Source organism: Stegostoma tigrinum, chromosome 8 (genome assembly GCF_030684315.1).
Source record: "Stegostoma tigrinum isolate sSteTig4 chromosome 8, sSteTig4.hap1, whole genome shotgun sequence".
NCBI lineage: Eukaryota > Metazoa > Chordata > Chondrichthyes > Orectolobiformes > Stegostomatidae > Stegostoma > Stegostoma tigrinum.
The window spans coordinates 38,271,136-38,291,862 of NC_081361.1; the positions used below are offsets into that span (position 1 = coordinate 38,271,136).

Below are 20,727 nucleotides of genomic sequence, written 5' to 3' on the forward strand. Positions count from 1 at the left end.
CTCCCATCCTCACCCACAAAATAGCAGTGTAGAAAACAAAAAGCATGGAACTGTCGCAGGCGCTTCAGATGGAATGATTAACTTTTTACTACATTTACTCTGGATGTTGCTGCTTTAGGTTGGGGGATAACCAAAGAGGTTTATCACGTACAGCCGCTATCTATTTCTTTCCCTCTTCCTCACTAATCTTATCTAGCCTTAGCATCGTCACCTGGACATCATTATAAGCACCCACCAAAATAAACACCGCAGTTTCTGCAGAAAGTGCAAGAGTGGAAGTGGTGAGAAACCGTTAAAACAGTGGTTAAGAAGGTAGGCTTCTGTGGGTATCAATGGGAAATGGTCGTTAGGGGGCGGGTGGGGAAGAGTACCTCTACACAGGAAACAGCTCTAATCTTCAAAGCGTTTCTCAGCTGGGCCGGAAGAGCAACTAGCACAGTACAAGCTTTGAGCCACAGATTTCTTAGTGGGTTACTGCTAGTCTAGTTTTTATTCCAAGCACACTGCTACTAAGTTACAAGATGGTTGCGGGAGACGTTTGACTTTCTATTATCAAACTTAGGGGACAGAATGTAAGATTTGAGACTGCATAATTCATATCAGAAATCTAGTGTTCTGGCTGCTGTCTGAATCTCTTCTAATTTTCGCCAACACATGCTCAGCTTTTGTCTTGCCCATGAACCAGGTTTCTCTGATCAGTTCGTTGCTTGCAACAGACTAAGTTTGAGTCATATGTTCAGAGGAGTTCCTTTTCATTCAAAGGAACTTGCCGTTGGGGGTGGTGGAGAAGCTGGAATTTTTTTTTTGAAACTCGGCAGGGACGGAGCATAGCACCGTTGTGCAAAGTAAATGAGGAATTAGACAGGAGGTGAACTTGAACCTGACCATTGTCAGGACTACAAAGAATCCTGAATAAAGGCTCGCTCTGACTACTCATTTGTTGCATCAGGCTTGCAGCGGGCAGTTTGCTTCGGCAATGACCTTGTTGCACATCTGCAGATTCAATCTGCTTTTACTTAGAGCACTGTAACATTAACACAGTAATGTACAGTAAAATGTTAATTGCCGCGGCTGTGGAATGTTTTTGCTGTGCTCAGCTACAATCTGGCACGAAAACCAACAATTTCAGTTAAAAGGCAATCAAAGCTGTTCTTCAAATTGATGTTTTTGAAAGTGTAAACTTCAATTTACTTTGCTCCCTGGTATGATGTAATGTATCCCTTTGTCTCCCTGGATTTTAGTGAATTGTATGAACTGTATTGATACCTGAAATAATCGCAAAAGGTCAATTAAACTACAATGGCAAAGTTTTTGATTACGTAATTGCTGTAACATTTAGCCGCTGGACTAAAACTTTTTTTAAACTGCATGACATACATTGCTAGTTTGGTAAAAGCCAGTGTGTGTTACATGATGGGTCATCTGAGTAAATATCAAAATCTCAAACATATACATGACTTCAACTTTTTGCAACGGATCTTGTCTTTCTATGATTACTGTGAAATGGGCGACTGCGATTCGGGGGTACGGTTAACATATCAGTCGATTTTCTTTTTTTTAATTGACTTCAGTGTAAAGCCTGTCACTAATCGTACATGTGGTGAGATCCATCCAACAGTTTCTTTAAAAGCATATACGTTGGGCCAAACTGTGCAGTGCATACAGCAAGGTCACGGAGTTCTGTTTCTCTCAGTCAAACAGGGCCACTGTAGAGGATAGGGAAGCAGCTGGCACAGGCAGCACAAGGATCCCTTTGTCAAACTCTCGACTTTCCACTGGTGTCGAATACCCATTTCCTCATGCCGTTCACGTAACAAATTTTAGCCGAGTTTTCGAATCATGTCATTGGTACGCACAGAAACCAACTGGGCAAATAAATGAATTAGTGTGCTGATTGTGGAGGGGGTATCTGTTTGCTTCCTCTTGTAAAGAGATTCTGTTTTTAAACTGAAAGGAGCGGGGTGGTGTATGTTTGACGAGCAAGTGATACACTTTCAGGGGGTGAGGGGGAGAAGAAAGAAGAGCAGAACGTTGTCTTCCATGAGGCAGAAAAGCCACTTTCCACTGTGAGGGAGGATGGGGAGGAAAAAGAGCCCTGTGTTGCCACGCGTTGCAATTGCATTGCCCCTCAGCTGCAGACCTGAGTGCGCCGGAGATGGTCCGAAGAACATCAGCTGCAAATAAATCTGACTTCATGGCGTTTGTTAGAGAAGAGGGAATGATCAAATTTTCGCACAGACTAATGTACTTCCACGATCTGTTCAAGTCACTTTCTTACAAATCACATTGGAGTTCCAGAAAGCCATGAACACTGAAACCTCTCTCTACTTCAGAGGTAATTACCTCGGAAAGATATAGCTAGAAATCATTATTCATTTCTCATTCTTGCACAATAACAAAATGTTCTTGTGAGCAGGTAGGTGAGGGAGGGGCTGGATGGAAAGAAAAGTCGCTAACTGGATTTTTTTTTTAAAAATTGTAAATTGACGCAACATTTTTTATTTAAAACCTACAACTGATTCGCGTGTCTCTGGACTGAAGCAGCTACGGGTCCAGCCTTTATGCTCTGTCCATGGAAATTATGAAGCTTGTGAGATAAACGCATGCTGTTGTTGTAGTTACCGGCACTAAATCGGCAAATGCCGTCAAAACCACAGGGTGACTAGTGTCAGAAATATAAATGCTCACATTCGTTGAACAGAGGATGACCTTTTGGAGGCCGAAGCTAACAAATTGGGAGCGGCTGTATTTTTCATCTGGCTGCGTTCTGTTTGAGCTGAGAATACGTGATACCAAACCACAGCCCAAAACTTTCGCATCCACACAAACACTACAAAGCACAACTTTAAAACAAAATCACTTGTTATTTTGCTGTGGTGATTAATTTTTGTTTTTACCTCGTTGAAATTATTTGAAACCTTGCCCAAAATAAGGTAACGTAGGCAAACACAGTACGATGATTATGAAAATGAACACTCCCAAGGCTGTCTGAGAAGTACAGAACGGTTGAAGCCCAAATTGTGACCGTTTAACCTACTGTTTTTGTACCTTACCTCTGTAGGAGCATTACCTGCCTTTTTCCCCTCAGCCCTTCAAGCATCATAGTTCGGTTCTCTTTTTGAATGCCTCAATTAAATCACACTCTCAAATCTAATCATTCATTGCATGAACAGGCTTCCCCCCCCCCCCCCCCAAGCGGGGGTTGCTCTTTTGCCAATCACTTTAAATTGGTATCCTTCAGCTCTTTACCCTGCTACCAACTGACCAAGTTCCCGCTTTCTAATCTATCTGGACACCTTTGAATATTTTGTTCAAACGACCTCTTAGTTTCTCATCGGTAAGATGGGCAACCTCAGTTTCTTCATTCGATTCAGAAAGCTGAAGTTTCGTAACCGTGGAAAGACTTCACCAATTTTTAAGCAGGGAGCCACGCCCACTTTGTGTTTTGTTTTCTTTGGAGAAGATTTCCCCTGTCGAGATAGGAATCCAACATTAGTAATCCTGTACCCTCAAGATGCTATACTAAAAGGCAGAAATGGAAAAAACTGTCGAAACTGAAGGAGACTTGGCAATATCATGACCCAAATCCTAATTGCATATTTGCAGAAAGTTATAATTTTAATAAAACGATTGGGAGTGGAGCACAACAGCACTGATGTTTCTCTCGAACAATGTCTTGGTTTTGCATTCCATTTCTTCCTGTTTGGTCTATGTCTCATGCTGAATTATTTATTAATGCAGATAATCATGCATTTAATAAACATTCATCAGAGACTTTGGTTTTCGGCGCTGTTTATTGATTCGCTTTGTGTGGAAATGCGACAAAATAAGTTGTATAGAATGACAATATAAGGCAAGTAATCACTTTTTCTTCTGCTCGCCTTTTAAAATTTAAAACATACACCAGACATGACCGCTAACTGAATAGGCAGGGTTTTGGCTCGTCCCTGCCCTGTGCCAACGCTGCTTTGTACCCAGTAACTGGGAGACATGCCAGCGTGACCCACATTGGCTTTGTCGCTGATTACTTAGCCTCCCACCTTCCTATTTTCCTGAAAGGAAATATCTAGCTGTGATTAGTAGCTCCCACATGGGGGATGTGAGTAAAGTCTAGCTTCCAACTGACCTCGCAGCACCACTAAAACTTGCAGGCTGCCATCGGCTTTTATGAACGTTACTTTCTGTCGCGTTTTTCTGCAGTTTCAAAAGAACAATTCGGGTAATTTTGTATTTTAGGCTGCATCAACCATCATTGAGTGCGCAGTGGCCGATTGATTTATTTGCTTTGGAGCATTTAGGTACATAATCTTTGTTAAGAAGAATTAAGCGTTCAATTTATTTTTAGAAAGGGCAATTTTTGGAACCTACTGGCCCAAGTTGAGAATTATGTGTGGAAGTTTGGTTCTGAAAGATACTTTCATTACCAAGCCTTGACAATATATGGATTTATCCAGTAAGGATGACTCAGGTTTGGAATTTAAATTAGATGCAACATTGCTTTCATTACAACTTATCACAGACATATGGCATTCTACAACAAGTTGCATTTCTCTCTCAGAAATGCCACATACAGTATCTGGAGTGTGATGTACCTTTTACATTTGGAATACCATAATTAATATGAGAGCCATGTACTGAAGCAAGAAGAAGATAATGTGTCCCATTGCTTCTGTAAGAATATTCTTACAGTGTGGGTGTGGGTTTTGAATATAACATGATATTGCTTCTACATTGATAGGGAACATGCAACATTCCTTCCTAGCTCAAGGTATCATTCACTCACCTATCTGAAAAATCAGTAGTGCCTGTGGTACAAGGCCCCACAAACCAGGAAGGTCTAGTATGATCCCTACAGCCTGTGCTGAATTAGGTGCTGCCTGCCTGCTGTGATGGGTTAAGGGCACCATTGTTGACCTGCGAGTGGGGTGAGGGAAAGTCAGAGTTCCTTTTCTTGATGTGCATGTAAAATTAAGACTAGTTCATGCTGGATTATGGAGACACTACATTCAAAAAACCTGTTGAAATATTCTGTGCTTCCATTTTGAAGAATAAAGTTGACTCCAATGAGGGAGAGACATGTCCGTGGACCTACGTACGAGCAAGGAGTTAATACATTCAATAATAACAACACAGGTACTGTGTGTTTATATAGTCCCTTTTAAAGTGATAAAGCATGCAATAGCTCAAGCATACCATAAAATAAAATTCTGACACAAACCACCTAAAGAGACTTCAGGCAAGGTGACCAAAAGCTTGCTCAAAGTGGGAGATGTTGAGAAGAATCTTAAGGAGGAACATTCCTTCTTAGAATTAGTTTACCAATTGTTAAGTATTCGCCCAATCCTTAGCTCACCACCATCTTCTTAAGAGCAACTAGGATGAGCAGTAAATGCTGGCCCAGCCTGCAATGCCCACACCATACAAATGTATTTAAACGAAAAATGGACTGCAAGAACACAAACATCTGAAAGCAAAATCAACATATTGGGAATGCTGTAAATCTGAGTTAAAATCAGGAATGGATGGAGACACTTAGCAGGTCTGGTTATTATCTGTGGAGAGAGAAACAAAGTTAATGTTTCAAGTCCAATTTGACTCTTCTTTGGAATTCCACATGGGTAAGTTGGAGCCTGAGACAGTGACTGGGGAAGGAGATGTGGCTGTGAAAATGCATTTTGGTAAACACCTTGTCAAACATTAGGAAGGAAATTGAACACAAATGATAATTAAGCTGAAAAGTACAGACAGAAACCCTATCGGAAAGAGCAGAATTCCTCCAGTTGCATATTCCTGGAGGAAAAGTAGCAGAGAATTAAGCACTAAAACGAAAATGGAGTCCTGTGATTACTGAAGAGCTAAAATAAAAACAAAGTGCTGGCATAAATGTAGCCCGTCTGGCAGCATTTGTGAAGAGAGAAACAGAGTTTAAAGACTCATCTTCAGAACAAAAAGCTGAGGATGTTAAATAGAAATTAGGAAGGGCAAGGCCATGCAGCGATTTGTAAACAAGGATGAGAATTCTGAAATTCTTATAGTAAAGGGAGAAAAAAGAATTATGTTATGGTGGAGGAAATGTGATTGGGTTCTAAGGGAAAAAGGTCTGATTCACATTTGCTGAGGTAAATATTCATGAACCGATTTCTTATTACATTGAAAGCAGCGTTTAAACTATTTTCCCAATTTCATCTTGGGTCAAGCTATACTATGTTTTGAGAAATGAAAGTAGTCCTCCAGTACTACAAGCAGTTGAAACTGATGCAAATTATTAAAAGGTACCCTAAAATTCTCTTCCTTACTGTTTGAAAACATAGCTCCAACTATTTTTTTAAGCTCCTACTTATAGATTGAATCCATCTGGAAAACCTTCCTCTCAATAGTGCAGGTAATTACTCTAAAATGCTCATTAGTTCTTATTTACTGGACAAGGAAAGTTTGCAAATTATTGAAGTATGGTTCTGAGTCCTGGGTGTAAAGGAATAAGTCACTTGAGTATGTTATTTTCATTTCTGCTTGAATGAACATGTATCTGAACAGCAAAGAAACAAAGCGCTTTCACTTCTAAAGAATAAATACTTTAGTATACAAATCCATGTTTTAAAATCTGTTACTATAACAATAATAGGTGATACTTATATAGTAGTTTTAATGTAATAAAACACCCATGAGCGTTCAATAACACAAAACATGATACCAAGCCACATCAGGAGATGTTTAATCTTTCATGATTTCAGCTGATGTTATGATTGAACAAGTCAGATCCCAGACTGAAATCTGGCTTGATTGATCATATTTTGCTTTTTTTAAATTTAACAAAGTGATCTTTCACTGGAACACAGGCACACAATATTGCAGATTTGAATTAGCAATATAACAGAAATTTATTATGCAAAAGAATAGATAAAATATAACAAACCAAGCTATTTACAGATAATACAATTTTGAAAGATTTTGAAACACATGGTAAAATACAATCAAGTCAATCACAGTGATGTCACTTTACTCAAATGCCAGACATAGTTGCCTTCTCCATTACCTCTAGTATTAATTTTGTGGTTTCTTTCAGTTACTGATTTAGAGAGTTTGTTAGCCTCTTCCTCGATTTAGTCTTATGACTGAGCTTAGAATTTCTCAGCTTCAAATAATCCCTTCAGCATTCTAATGAAACACTTCTTCTGGTCTGGAACTTTCACACTAAAACACCTTACACTAAGGTAACCTATTTCCTAGCCTTTGTAAAGTAACTCATTCCTCTAGGAGAAATTATTCTCCTACATTAAACTTAAACCCAGACTTCTGCAAAAACAAATTTCCAATCTCTAGTGTTTTCCCTTATTTCTTTTAAACAGAAAGCAAGCTAATGCAAACAAATCCTTTTATCACCCCAGTGAGTGTCCCCCGCTGTGTTTTTCTGTCTGTTATGCTGGTTTCTAAATAAAAGATAGAAATGCAAGTTAATAATTGAACTTCCTCATGCACACAGCCCAAAACTGACATATTATAAATTCAAATTCAAGAAGTAAATGACATTAAAATATATGTAAGTCTCTACCGTACATCACAAGACCAAAAGCTGAGTCATCTTAAAGAAGGAAAGTGTAGTAGACAAGCAGGAAACTTTAATATTCCAGGGTGGGCCCCAGGCAAATGGAAGATGCAACTCCAAATATGGAGCCATTAAAATCAGGGATACTCAAGAAGCCAGAATTAGAGGGGGATATCTAGGAGGGCTGAGAGGCTGGAGTAGATTACATGGATAGGGAGAGACATTGGTATAAATTTGAAACAAGGGTGAGAATGTTAAGATGGAGTCTTTGCTTGACAAGGAATCACCAAGCACAGGAGTGACAGGAGAATGGGATTTGGTGCAACTTAACATATGAACAACAGAGTTACAAAGAGTAAGACAATTAGCTATAGACCATTAGAATCCATAGGCATCTCTCTTCATTAACGAGAGGCATTGATCTATAGATCAAGGGGAACAAATCCGCGTCGTGCATGGTGCAAACAAAAAAAAGCCCTCCGTCAACTGCCACAGTTAGGACAGAGATTGAGCCCATGCCATCAGCCTTATTCTGCATCATGCCACGCTGAGCCAGAAGTTATGGATTGGGACCAACTAAGAGTTTTTACAAACTGGTAAGGAGGAAACAAAATGACTTCCCCCCCCCTCCCCCCCCCCACCTTTTTAGTCAGTGTAACAGATTTGTGAATTCTTCCTCATATGCAGTTATCATGCTTCAAATAAAATACAGCTGACTCGATAATGAAGGAACTAATTTTCCAAGATTTCCTTGAGTGAAAGTAAGAGGACTTTTATTATCTATTGACTTCAAGAAATAAATAATAAAAATGCAACATCAAATACATTCACAAACACAAGACGTAGTTGAAAAGAGAGTGTGTTTGGTATGGATGGAGAAATTAGAGATTATGCAGCAATGAGTGCTGTGTGGAGGTGTCCAATCCTTACCCTGAGATAACAATTGTTCAATCATTGACTTGTGTCCTCACACAGAACCTGTAGATATCTTCATATTCTTGGTGAATGTTTGTTTTCATAATTTGTTTTTTCATTGGGCACTGTGTTCCATGAGGATGAGAGAAACGTGCAAGGAGAGAAATAGTTCCAAGTCTTGTTAACGCTAAGTCTGTTTTTCTTCTGTGTTTTGCTGCTCAAAAGCAGCTGTTGAAACAAAATTCACTGTTGTAGTTTGGAGTTTAGATGTCTTGCATTTCAAAACTGGGTAGTGAGATGTCATACTGTCATACAGCATGGAAACAGGTCCCTTGGTCCAACTCAAAGATAGGAACCAGGTTTCCTACACTGACCTAATCCTATTTGCCTGCATTTGGCCCAAATCCCTCTAACCTTCTACTATTCATGTACCTATCCAACTGTCTTTTAAATTTTGTAATTTTACAGCCTCTACCATTCCCTCTAGCAGCTCACTCCTTAAATGCTCATAGTCTGCATGAAAAAAAATTGCTCCTCTCAACCCTTTTAAATCTTTCTCTTCTCACTTTAAACCTATGCCTTTTTTAGTTTTGGACTCCCCTACCCTTGAATAAAGACGTTGGCTATTCACCTTATCTACACTGCTCATGACTTTATGAACCTCTTAAAGATCATCCTCAGGCTTCAAAACTCAAGGGAAACAAGCCCTAGCCTATCCAGCCTTTCATTATAACTCAAACCCTTCAGTCCCAACAACTTAATGAAAATCTTTTCTGTACCCATTCTAATTTAACAACATCCTTCCTATAGCAGGGTGACCAGAACTTTATGCAGTATTCTACGAGTGGTCTCACCAATGTCATATACAGCTGCAACATGACACCTCATCTCCTATACCCAGTGCTCTGACCAATGAAAGCAACCATACCAAATGCCTTATTTACAACTCTTTCTATCTGCAATGCCACTTTCAAGGAACCGTGAACCTGCACCCATAAGTCCCTTTGTTCACATTGCTCAATCTGTGAAATTATTCTATATATTAAATAAGTGATGCTGACTCAGTTGCCAGGTTTTTTTTTATGTTGTCTGAGGTACCTGGTTTTGATGCTTTCAGACAAAAAGTGTAAAATAACAAGTTCGGCGAAAAAATCTGCATTTATTCAACATTGCTCTCGTGAAGTTAACCTCAATCTGTGGTCAGGTGAACATTGCAGCCATTTTTGTTCCACAGTTCTTACTCTTTTCAAAAAACATTTTTGACTGTGAAAGATCTCGGTTATAACAGTCCGATGATGGAAGTTAAGATTGACTAGCTCATACTTACCACTACAGTAATAGAGTGCATTGGAATATTTGTGTCTAGATGGAACAAAGACGTGAAGGGGAGTATTAGCAGCTTATGAACTGGGAAAGACACAAAGTATGGGAGAGTGGGAAAAAAATTAACAAATTTTTTTAATAAATTCTTGTTATTTTCCGTAGTGTCATGTTAATATTGAGCTACAAATGTATGAATGTTAATTAGTCTCCAATTACTCACATATCTGAGGGATTGCTCACATTTCAAACAACCTGAGTTGCTAAGATTACAGAATAACTTGTTGTTTCCCCTAGCAACAGACGGGATGAATTATCAATTGTAAACTAAATGGTTTTGAAAAGTCTGAAGCTCATCAGTTTGATTGTGGTTGAATAGATTGAGTGCAGTGCAGGTTTATTAGGAAGAACTCAGAAAAGCAAGAGCTCTCCAGCTGGAAGAATCGCTTCTAACAAAAATAACTCTACAGTGTTGTATCCGCATTTATTGTGAATACATTATTGGAATTTGTTGTGTGTTGTATTTTGCCAGGCATGGCCCAGGATGAATTATAACATTGTCTTTTGGATGATGCATTTGTTGGTTCTGTGTGAAAAAGACATTGCCTTCGATCAGTCCTGCAGGGTTTAAATTTACTCAGCAGTTAATCAGTGATATCCCAGAATGAAAAGGTTGTGAATTCTGTAGTGCTTTACTGCCACAGCTTATAACATAAGACCCTCACCACTCAGAAGCGATTTCTGTTAAAAGTCCATGCCAGATTAATCTCTAAGGCAGATGTACAGAAAGTGGGTCAGTAGATTCTCAATAAAAAAAACTCAATCAACTCTTTAAAAAAATCGCTACAAGAATCATTGTTTATCCCCTGTAATACATAATCGCCCACAGACCATGGCATTAGTTTAGTCCAGTAGAGTTAATATAGAGCAGTTCTCGCTGTATTTTTGTAACAAGATACATGTGACAACAAAAAAAATCAAAAATAGAGGTCAGTAACCTAGACGATTCAAGGGTCTTCTGAGCTGAGACTTGAAGCCCTGACAACAACAAAAACAGCAGTGTCTTGCATTTATTTGGATCCTTTTAAAGTAGTGCGCATTTTCCCAAGCCATTTCACTGGAGCATGATTGAATAAATTTGACACTAAGCCACATAGGACAGCTGATCAAAATGGAAGTTTTAAAGTTGTGTCTTATTAGGAAGGAAGGGAGGTTTAGAGGCTTAGGGAGAGAATTTCTAGCACAAAAACAGAAAGATGTAGAGAAACTCAGCAGGTCTGGCAGTGTCTGCAGAGAGAAAGCAAAATTAAGGTTTCGGGTCCAATGACCCTTCCTCAGGCCCTTCTTTTTCAGATTATCAGCTTCTCATTACAGATGCTGCTAGACCTGCTGATTTTTCTCTAGCAGTTTCTGAATCTGTTTCAGATTTCCAGCATTTTGTGGTTCTTTGTTGTTTTTAGTGTACCCATCGGTAAGCATATACTCTAGGACTGCAGCAGTCCAGTAATATTGAATTTGACAATTTTAGGGCGTGAGACACCTTCTCCCATGTCTTTACCCCAACCCACAAGTGCCAGGACTATTATCACATGGTCTATTATTACACATCACTCATTATCAGCTACAAATACTACCCCTTAGCAGCTGTTCATTCTCTTAGTCTGACCATATTCAATTTCTTTGTCTGTCCAGCTGTTTTTCTCTCTCTATGGGCTCCATCTCCACCTATTGTTTACTGCTTACCCTTTCCGCCACCTTATCTTCCGCGTCAAAAAACAACATTTTCCTCGGTACTAAAATGTGAGGCTGGATGAGCACAGCAGGCTCAGGAGCACAAAAGCTGACGTTTCGGGCCTGGACCCTTCATCAGAGAAGGGTCTAGGCCCGAAACATTAGCTTTTGTGCTCCTGAGATGCTGCTGGGCCTGCTGTGTTCATCCAGCCTCACACTTTATTATCTTGGATTCTCCAGCATTTGCAGTTCCCATTATCACTGACACAATTTTCCTAGGTACCATCAGTTCTGAAGAAAGTTCACTGGATCCGAAACATTGAATCTGATTTCTCTCCATAGATGCTACCAGGCCTGCTGATGTTTTCCAGCAATTTTGATCTCAGTTTCTGATTTCCTGTATTTGAAGTTTTTATAAAATTCTTGGACAGTTTCAGCCTGGATTTCAATTGTAACAAATAGATAAGTCAGTCGTAATTGGAATTAGTATGATAACTGCAGTATGAAATGAATAGTTGATTTAGAGGATAGGAAATGCCATGTGAGCAAACTGAATAAAATTTTCTACTGGTCACGAGTCTGGAGTTGAGGTGCTTTCAAGTTAATAGACCTCCTTGCACTAGGGCACTCCAGTAGTATTCTGATGGTGTAGACTTGGTGTCAACATCAATCCTTTGAGAGGTGATAATGGAGTGACCTAACAGTGCATTTTGCCTTCTACTGGCTGAAAGGAAAGCCGCCTAAATTTCATGAATAAAACATGTAGTCATGCTGTCACTTGACTTTTGTCTTGTGCCCAGTGCGTTATTTATCCAAGTCCCAAAATGATTGCTGAATCACTTCTGTGTAGTTTAACACGGTAACTTGTGCCTGACGGGAGAATGTGAATTGTGTTGCGTCAGACAATGATGGATATCTTTGCCTGTTACTGAGAAGAAACAGGAACAAGGCCCATATGTCATTGCTTCCCACTTCAGGATACACCTGAACTGGAAATCCTATAATGTAACACTGTGCAAGAAATAGAAAATAAAAGTTAAACCATTTTAGTTAGATCTCTCTTGAATTATGAGTGACTGTAAAAGCTTGCACTTAGCTATCAGTCATAATTAACCGAGTTGATTTGGTCAATTATGACTGATTCATGAGATATAACTGAAAGAGGAGTCCATATCATTCAAGCATGAACTAAAAATACTGAGCTTCAGCCCTATGTTTGTTTTTATTGGCATGTTATCATTTCCAAAATCCCTTCCTATAGTTAGTCAGGGCAAATGAGGAATTATGTCTTGAAATGTATGTTAAAATGAAATGACTTGACTGTGGAATTTGTTACCGCAGAGGACTGTCGAGCTTGGGTTGTGAAGTATATTTCAGCCTGAGATTGACTGACTGACTGACTGACTGACTGTTTTCTCATCATTTGGGGAATCAAAGGTTATGAGGAAAAGGCAGGAAAATGGAGTCCAGGATGATCAGTTCAGCCCTGATCTTATTGAATGGCAGAGAGAACTCAAATGGGCCAAATGGCCTACTTATGCTTCATGTATTATGGTCTTATGGAATGTACCCAGCTAAATAAAATGACAGTATTGTGTACTGCTGCTTTTGTCCACAAATTAAGCTTGTTTGAAACATTAGATTCAATGAATTACTAAAGCACAGAAGGAGGCTATTCAGCCCATTGTGCCCATGTGAAATCACTGCAAGTACAAATAAGCTAATCCCTTTCCCCTGCATTTTGTTGCAGCCATGTAATGTTTTTCTCTTAAATTCATTGAAATATTTGTTTGAATCTGCCACCACCATGCTCTCAGGAAGTATATTCCTGTCCTTTGCACTCATTGCGTAAAAATGGGTTTTCCTCAAGTCACCGTTAGTTTTTTTTGCTGTTTACCTTAAATCCATATCAATTCCACCAATGGTAGCAGTTTCTGCTGATCTCTGCAAACACCTCATGACTTTAAAAGCTTCTTTCAAATGTCCTCACAACCTTTACTCCTCCAAGGTTAATGAGCTAACCTCTTCAAACTATCCACAAATCTAAAGTCTCTTAACCCTAGAACCATTGTTGTAAATCTTCTGTGTGACTTCTTAAATGGCTTCACATCCAAGATAAGACTCAGTACTCCAGGGAGTTTGAACCATTTTTTTTGAGAAGATTCACCATGACTTCCTTGCCTTTGCAGTGTATGTTTTACAATCCCAGGATTCTGGCAGCCTTATTAACTGCCTTCTCAACCTGTCTGGATATCTTCAGTAACTTATGCACAAACACCAAGACAAAGTCCCCTCTTCATCATTGAGAATATGTACCTATTACTGCAGTAAATCAAATGGAATTTAAACAGAACTAGTAACCTTAGACTAGACATTCATGAAACATTTTGGGCTATCAACAGCAGCAAAATTGTACTTCACAATCTTGCAACCTCATGCCTGGCAAAGCCCCACTCTACTCTTATCATCAAAACAGTTGACCAACCTTGATTCAATGAAGGGTGCAGGAGCACAATGAAGGAATAGCAACAAGCATACCTAAAAATTAGCTCTCAACCTGGTGAGGCTTCAAGATAGGACTACTTGCTTGTGAAATATAGGCAGCAAGTGGGGGACAGAGTCAAGTGATTCTGCCACCATTGGATCAGATTGAAGCTTTGCAGTCCTGCCATGTCCCATTGTGAATGGTAGTGGACAACTAAACTATTCACTAGAGGAGGAGAACCCACAAATATCCCCATCCTCAATGATTGGGGAGCCCAGCACACCAGTGCAAAAGATAGGGCCTACACATATGCAACAATTGTCAGTTGGAAATGCCATGTGGCTGATTTGTCTTGGCATTCACCAGATGTCCCCAGCCTCAAAGATGCCAGTGTTCACCTGAAATGATTTGTTCCACATTATATCAAATAAAAAATGGATGAAGGCACTGGATGCTGCAAAGGCTATAGCCCTTGACAATATCCCAGCAATCATACTAGCCCCTTGTGCTCCAGAACCTGCTGCACCCCTAGCTAAACTGTTTCTGTACCAGATACAACACTGGTAACTACCCTGTAAAGTGGAAAATTGTTCAGGTATGACCTGTGCTCAAAAAGCAAGACAAACCCAAAACAGCTAATTACTGTTTCATCAGTCTGTCTTGGCCATCAGTAAAGTGATGGAAGGAGTCATCCATGGTGCTATCAAGTAACACTTGCGCAGGAATAACCAACTATTTAACATTCGGTTTGGATTCTGCAAGGGCCACTCATCTATTGACTTTTTTCAAGCCTTGGTTCAACCATGAACAAAAGAGCTGAACTCCAGAGGTGAGGTGAGAGTGCCAGGCCTTGATATCATGACAATGTTTAAGTAAATGTGGCATGAGTGAGTCCTAACTCTTCTGATCACTGTCATTGAACTGACAGGCCTGAAATTGTTGGGCTTATCTCTACATGCTTCTTTGAAAGGGTGTAATCTTTGCAGTTCTCCTCCAGTTCTTTGGCATCATGGCTATTTCTAAAGAGGAATCAGAGATTATGGCTGATGCCTGTACAGTTTTCACCCTTACTTCCCTCAGCATCCTTTGGATGCATCTGATCTGGTCCTTGTGACTTACCTACTTTGAGTATAGTAACTCCTTTTATTTTCAATTTTTTTTATCACCTACTTCCCCTTTCAGACTGACTTTGGCAGCTTTGTCCTCCTTAATAAGGATGGATGCAAAGTCCCCATTTAATACCAGAGCCACGTCCACTCCTTGAAGGTGTAATTGGTCCCATACTTCCACTTACCAGTCTTTCACTATTACTTTGCCTATTGAATACTCCTGTATCCCTTTTTCTGTTTGCCATTGTTCTCTTCTCATCCCCTCTTTGCTTCTCTTATTTCTTTTATCACTTTTCTCCTGAACTCTGGTTTTCAATTATAATAACACCCTAACATCTGTTTTATGTACCATTTTTCTCTTTCAGCTTGCTCACTATTTCTCTTGTCATCTAGGGAGCTTTGGCTTTGTTTGCTTTTCTGTTTGATATCATGGAAATGTATCGCAACAATATGCAAATATTCCCCTTTGTAAAAGCAGCCGTTTGGAATCAAACTTGGCAGTGTTTGATTTCAATTTACCTGGGCTAAATCTGTTCTTATCATTTGAAGTTGGTCTTCCTCCACTTTTTGCTCTGCATTGCTCCTTATCTTTTTCCCACAGCTAACTAAATTCTTGTGATCCTAGGATTAATGTCCCCCAAAAGCTCCTTGCTGACACTTGGCCCACCTCATTCCCCAGTACCATACCCAGCAATGCCTTCTTCCTCTTTGGACTCATAAACATTTGGACTAGAAAATTAACCTCAACAATTTTTAGAAATTTTTCTCAATCTCTTCCTTACTTGATAACTTTCCACATATAGACTGAGATGATGTAAGCTCCCAATTATAAATACTCCATAATTTCTGTAGTTTTATTGCAAATTTGTCTTGTGTGTCTTTCCCCACCCATTGGTGGCATGTAACATACATTCAATAGTATTCTGATGCTTCTCAGTTGTAACTAAATAGGTTCTGACCTTGACACCCTCCATTTCATCGCCTCTCTCTCCTGCAATACAGTATTATTCTTAATTAAAGCTCCCACCTTTTCTTTTTGTCTTTCCTGAACATATTGTATCCATAAATGTTTAATAACCAGTCGTGTTCCCTTTTGAGGCAGATCTGTGTATTGTCAGAGCAACATTGCCCATGTGGCTATCTCTGCCTGCAACTCTCCAATCTTATTTTCTCTGTTCTCTCACGTACGCACACAATTTAAACATTGTTACATGCCCTCTTAATCTGATCCCACCCAATATCTTATTAGTTTTACTTCAGTGCTATGTTTCTCCTAATTCTTTGTGTGCCTTGTTTTTCCACTTGAGTATTACTCCAGGTTCCCACGTTCCTGACAAGTTAGTTAAAATTGCTTAAATAATTGTGTTAGTATAGACAACTCGTCGAAGAAATTGGAGCAACAACCTAGTCAACTTGAAGGTGCAAAACCTCATTCATGTGGCTCGTGAAAAATCCAGAGAAGTAGTTCCAATTGGTTCAGATGGATTCCACATTCTTTCCTCTGGTGCAGTGTCATGCAACTCTGCCCAGTGAACTTAGACCTTGCCCAAAGAACAAGGTCTAAAGTTTAGAGGTCCTTACCTATGCATAATAGTTAGCTTCCTGCTAAGAAGGATGACACTACTTTATCACTGTATTGACTTGTGACATTATCTCAATCGAGTGCAAAAAACCCAGTCACATGTCTCATCCCTTGATTTCCAGTGAATGAACGAGTCACTCTATTTAATATCTAAATTTATTCCGGAGCTATAGACTTTCTTGACTTGGAAAGTAGCTTACAGTTTGAGCCAAAGGATCACTCATTTCCATTCTTTTTTTCGTTTCACCAATGTATAGGCCATGTTGTTTAATTTTCCTTTGTGTCTGATTAGTGGACCAAAATGGGAAAAGGGATGTTTTAAAGTCAATAATCATGCAAGGACTTGTTACACTTTTAAAATCAAGTTACTGAAACACATTGTGAGTTGTACTTACACTGTTGCCTTGCCAACAGTGGGAGAGGTAAAATAAGATGCCATGGCACTTGTAAATGTTTTGTGTGTGTGTGTGTGTGTGTGTGTGTGTGTGCAGTGAGTTTTGGCCAACAACAGATTGCTGATTGGTTTGTGCAGTTGAGACCAGTTGTGGATGCTGGATGTTATCAACTTGACAACAACCGCTTGACTGGCTCCTGGGCACGTGAACAGCCTTGGTATTTATAACAGGAGGGAAGCCTCCAGTTGCTGAAGAAGCAGGTTCTGGATCTTTACCTTTTTGCAGTGAACGTACCTGATGCCTGAAAAAAGCTAATTATTTTTCCTACCAGTTGCTGTAAACTGTTACCATTAACCATAACTAAGAATCTTTACAATTAATACATCAATCAAACTGTGCCTCCTGCATGGACATGGAAAATCCCAAAGAAATGAGATTGGAGAACAAAAGGTCCTGGGAAACAAAAAGTAAATCTGATCTAATCTTGTGGACTGGTGCTACTGAACTTTGTTTCACCATTTTCTTTTCTTTTGCCCACAACATCCATTTTTGTTTTGTTATTCTGTGTCTGCCTTTATGTGTGTGTTTACAATTTCAACTAATAGATTTGTATGTTGAAAGTTCATGTCTTTGCTAATCTGTGGCTAGTATCAATTTAATTGCACTAACCATTAATCCTTGTTGAATAGAGAAAACTGGGTAGTGTTTTCTGTTAACTTAAACCCATCAGGTAGGTATATTGGAGACTTTAAGTACTTTAATTAAATTTTTTGTGATGTGCAATGGAATCATGGCATTTGAGTATCCACACACTTTCCCAGGTAACAGCAAGAATGTTCATCCAGCTGTACACCTTGTTATCTTTAACCAAGAATGCTAACTTGACACCAAGGAGAAACAGCTAAGAGGTGTTCTTTCTTTGTCTTTGCATGTTCCCAAAGGAGGATAGACACTAGCTGCCTCTTCTTTCTTCATCATGTTTTTTTTCCTAAAAGTATGTGAATTGAGGCTATTATTTTTATTTCTAGCACACATTCACTTTTATTCTTCTTGGGAATTGGTCGAAGTCATTGATTATTTACTGTATAATGACTTAGTTAAACAAATTTTGTATTGAGTCATATGAAAACTATAAGAAAGTAGAAGCCTATTATGAAGTGTTACACTACTTTCCCCACGTACTTAAAAGGCACTGCTTTTAAGCTCCCACAGCGCTAACTCTTTTATGCTCTTAATAGAGCATTGTCAGCTGAGGAGTATATTTGCTTTGTTATGGAACAATGGTTTGTGAATAACCTTGTGTTCATCAATGTGTCCTAACTACCTGAGCCCAGTCACTCTCTTAATAGAAGCAAAAACTGCAGATACTGGAAACTTGAAATAAAATTGAAAGTGATAGAGAAACCCAGTAGTTCTGGCAGAAGTTATGGAAAGAGAAACAGAATTCATGTTTCAAGTCTGATATGACTCTTCTTCACACGTTTTCTGCCACTAACACACACTCTTCCATGAGCGCACATAGACCAAAATTAGGTTTTAACTCATTTTTACGTATTCCTGGAAGAGCAAAATACAATGCATGTCTGTGAGACATGGCTTTCTGCTAAGAGAGGTAGGATAGACTGTTCCTTCATTATCTTGTTACACGTCTCTCTCTCTCGCTCGCTCACTCTCTCTGTTTAAATTTTCTTTTATTGGGACAATCTCCCAATGGGTCCCATGCAGGACATTGCCAGACAGTCAGTGGCTATACATCTGCAGTATTTTTATCTGGAGTAGTCTTCATTTAGAGAAAAAAACACATTTTGGAAATATAAATTAAAAATGTCAATAGTACTTCTGGGTTTCTGATCTGTCATCCTGACATTAGTTCCACTCAGACAGAGTTCACATTTTGATCTTCTGATATTTTGTGTAATGTATTTATCCCCTCCCTTATAATCAGCACAACACCTCCTTTTCATCTTTGTGTTTCCTTCCTCAATGTCAAATGTCCTTGAATATTCAGTTCCTATTCTCAGTTACTCTGCAGCCCAGTTTCCATAATGACAATTAGATCATTCCCATTTACTTTGATTTGTATTTAGATCGTCAGTAAAGTTGTGAATACTGCATGTATATACCCTTAAATTTATCATATTGTCACTATTCCACATTCTAAGCTTAGGTTATGTTCGCCTTTGATTCACCATCCTTTTGATTTCACTTTTCTGTTATTAACTTTATTATTTCGTAATTTGAAAGACCCTTCAGGTTCCCATGCCCCTGAGAAGCTAGTTTAAACCGCCACCCCCCAGCCGATAACATTAGCAAGTGTCCCTGTCCTAGTCCTATTAAAATTTAATCTCTCCACCTTCGACAACTCCCAGAACTGGTCTCGGTGCTTCTGAAATCTGATACCTTCTCTTCCGTTATTTTTCAATCTGAGTTCAGTTGATCAGTCCACCTTTCCTGTGCACACTAGCACATGGCATTGGGTCCAATCTGAGAGTACTTCTTCAGACATCCTACTTATTAATTTCCTTACTAATTCCCAAAAATTTGCTTTCAGAACAACATTCCTCTTCCTATCATTGATCAGTCTTCTAAATTTTCATGAAGCTCATTCGACAGTCATGATATCACCCCCCACCTCCGAATGAGCTCAGTGAACCTCTGCTACACATTGTCAAGTTTATCCTAGGTAGGGAGGCCAAAAGTGTACACAATATTCCAGGTGAAGTCTCAGCAAGGCACTATATAACTGCAGTAAGACATCTGAACTCTAATTCCCTTACCACAAAAGCCAACATACCATTTGCCTTCCTAATTGCCTACTGAACCTGCCTGTCTACTTACTTGACTCATGTACAAGGACATCCAAATCCTTTAGTATATCCACATTTCCCAGGTTATTACATTTCAGTCAATGATTGAAATAAATACTGCACAGAGAAAATTCTTCTCAACATGAAAAATATTACTCTCATATTGACAAATATTCCTTGGTCAAAATATATGCAAGTTGCCAATCCATCTGCTGTGCTAGATGTGTCTGAGTTTTAAAAAAAAAATCTCAAAGTGCAGTGTTTTCACTTTATATCTAACAATCCCAAATTGCAACCAACATCAGTCACTTTGCACTGTTTCAGTATAACTCACTCTCGTACAAGCAAATTTTCTGGTATCCTAAATGAACACTCCAATTGTCAAAGTTAAGTTCATTATGACTCATAAACTAAACAATAGGAGCGCCAAACACAGAATTATGAGTGGAGTGTTTCATTAGAAATGAAATAGATATGGAAATTATTTTTTTAAATGGTTGGATGGGAGATTGCAAGTATCTCATATCCTCGGGTTGAGAAAGAGCTTGACTTTTGTCTTTGTTTGTGAGCAACGTAACTAGTACTTGGTCAGGAGGGATAAAGCGCCAATAGAGACTGACCACAAACCACTTCAAGAATCATCATCAAGCCACTTCTACCTGATCCAAAGCATCTTCATAGTTACATTTCCTTTTTCTTTTTCTTCGACATGAGCCTCTGAGGTTGATATGCAGCAGTGACTTTCAAATTCGGATGTTAATGTTGAAACTGAGAATGATATGACAATTGGCATCCATCAGTTTTTGGAGCAGTTCTGACCATTGGGAAATAAACCAACAG

The 20,727-nt window shown here is 39.1% G+C and overlaps 1 protein-coding gene across 4 annotated transcripts in view; it reads left to right on the forward strand.

Moving 5' to 3' along the window:
• The first annotated feature begins 272 nt into the window (after positions 1-272).
• LOC125456532 (uncharacterized) overlaps positions 273-20,727 on the forward strand; it is a 54,639-nt gene continuing 34,184 nt past the window's right edge. For 2 of the 4 annotated variants that reach the window (XM_059648236.1, XM_059648235.1), the window contains exon 1: positions 1,848-2,335. The gene's annotated coding sequence lies outside the window, so the exon portion shown is untranslated. Of the gene's footprint in view, positions 313-1,847; positions 2,336-5,047; positions 5,135-20,727 lie in introns of those variants that run through there. The other 2 variants (XR_009446097.1, XM_059648237.1) reach the window with 2 other exon arrangements.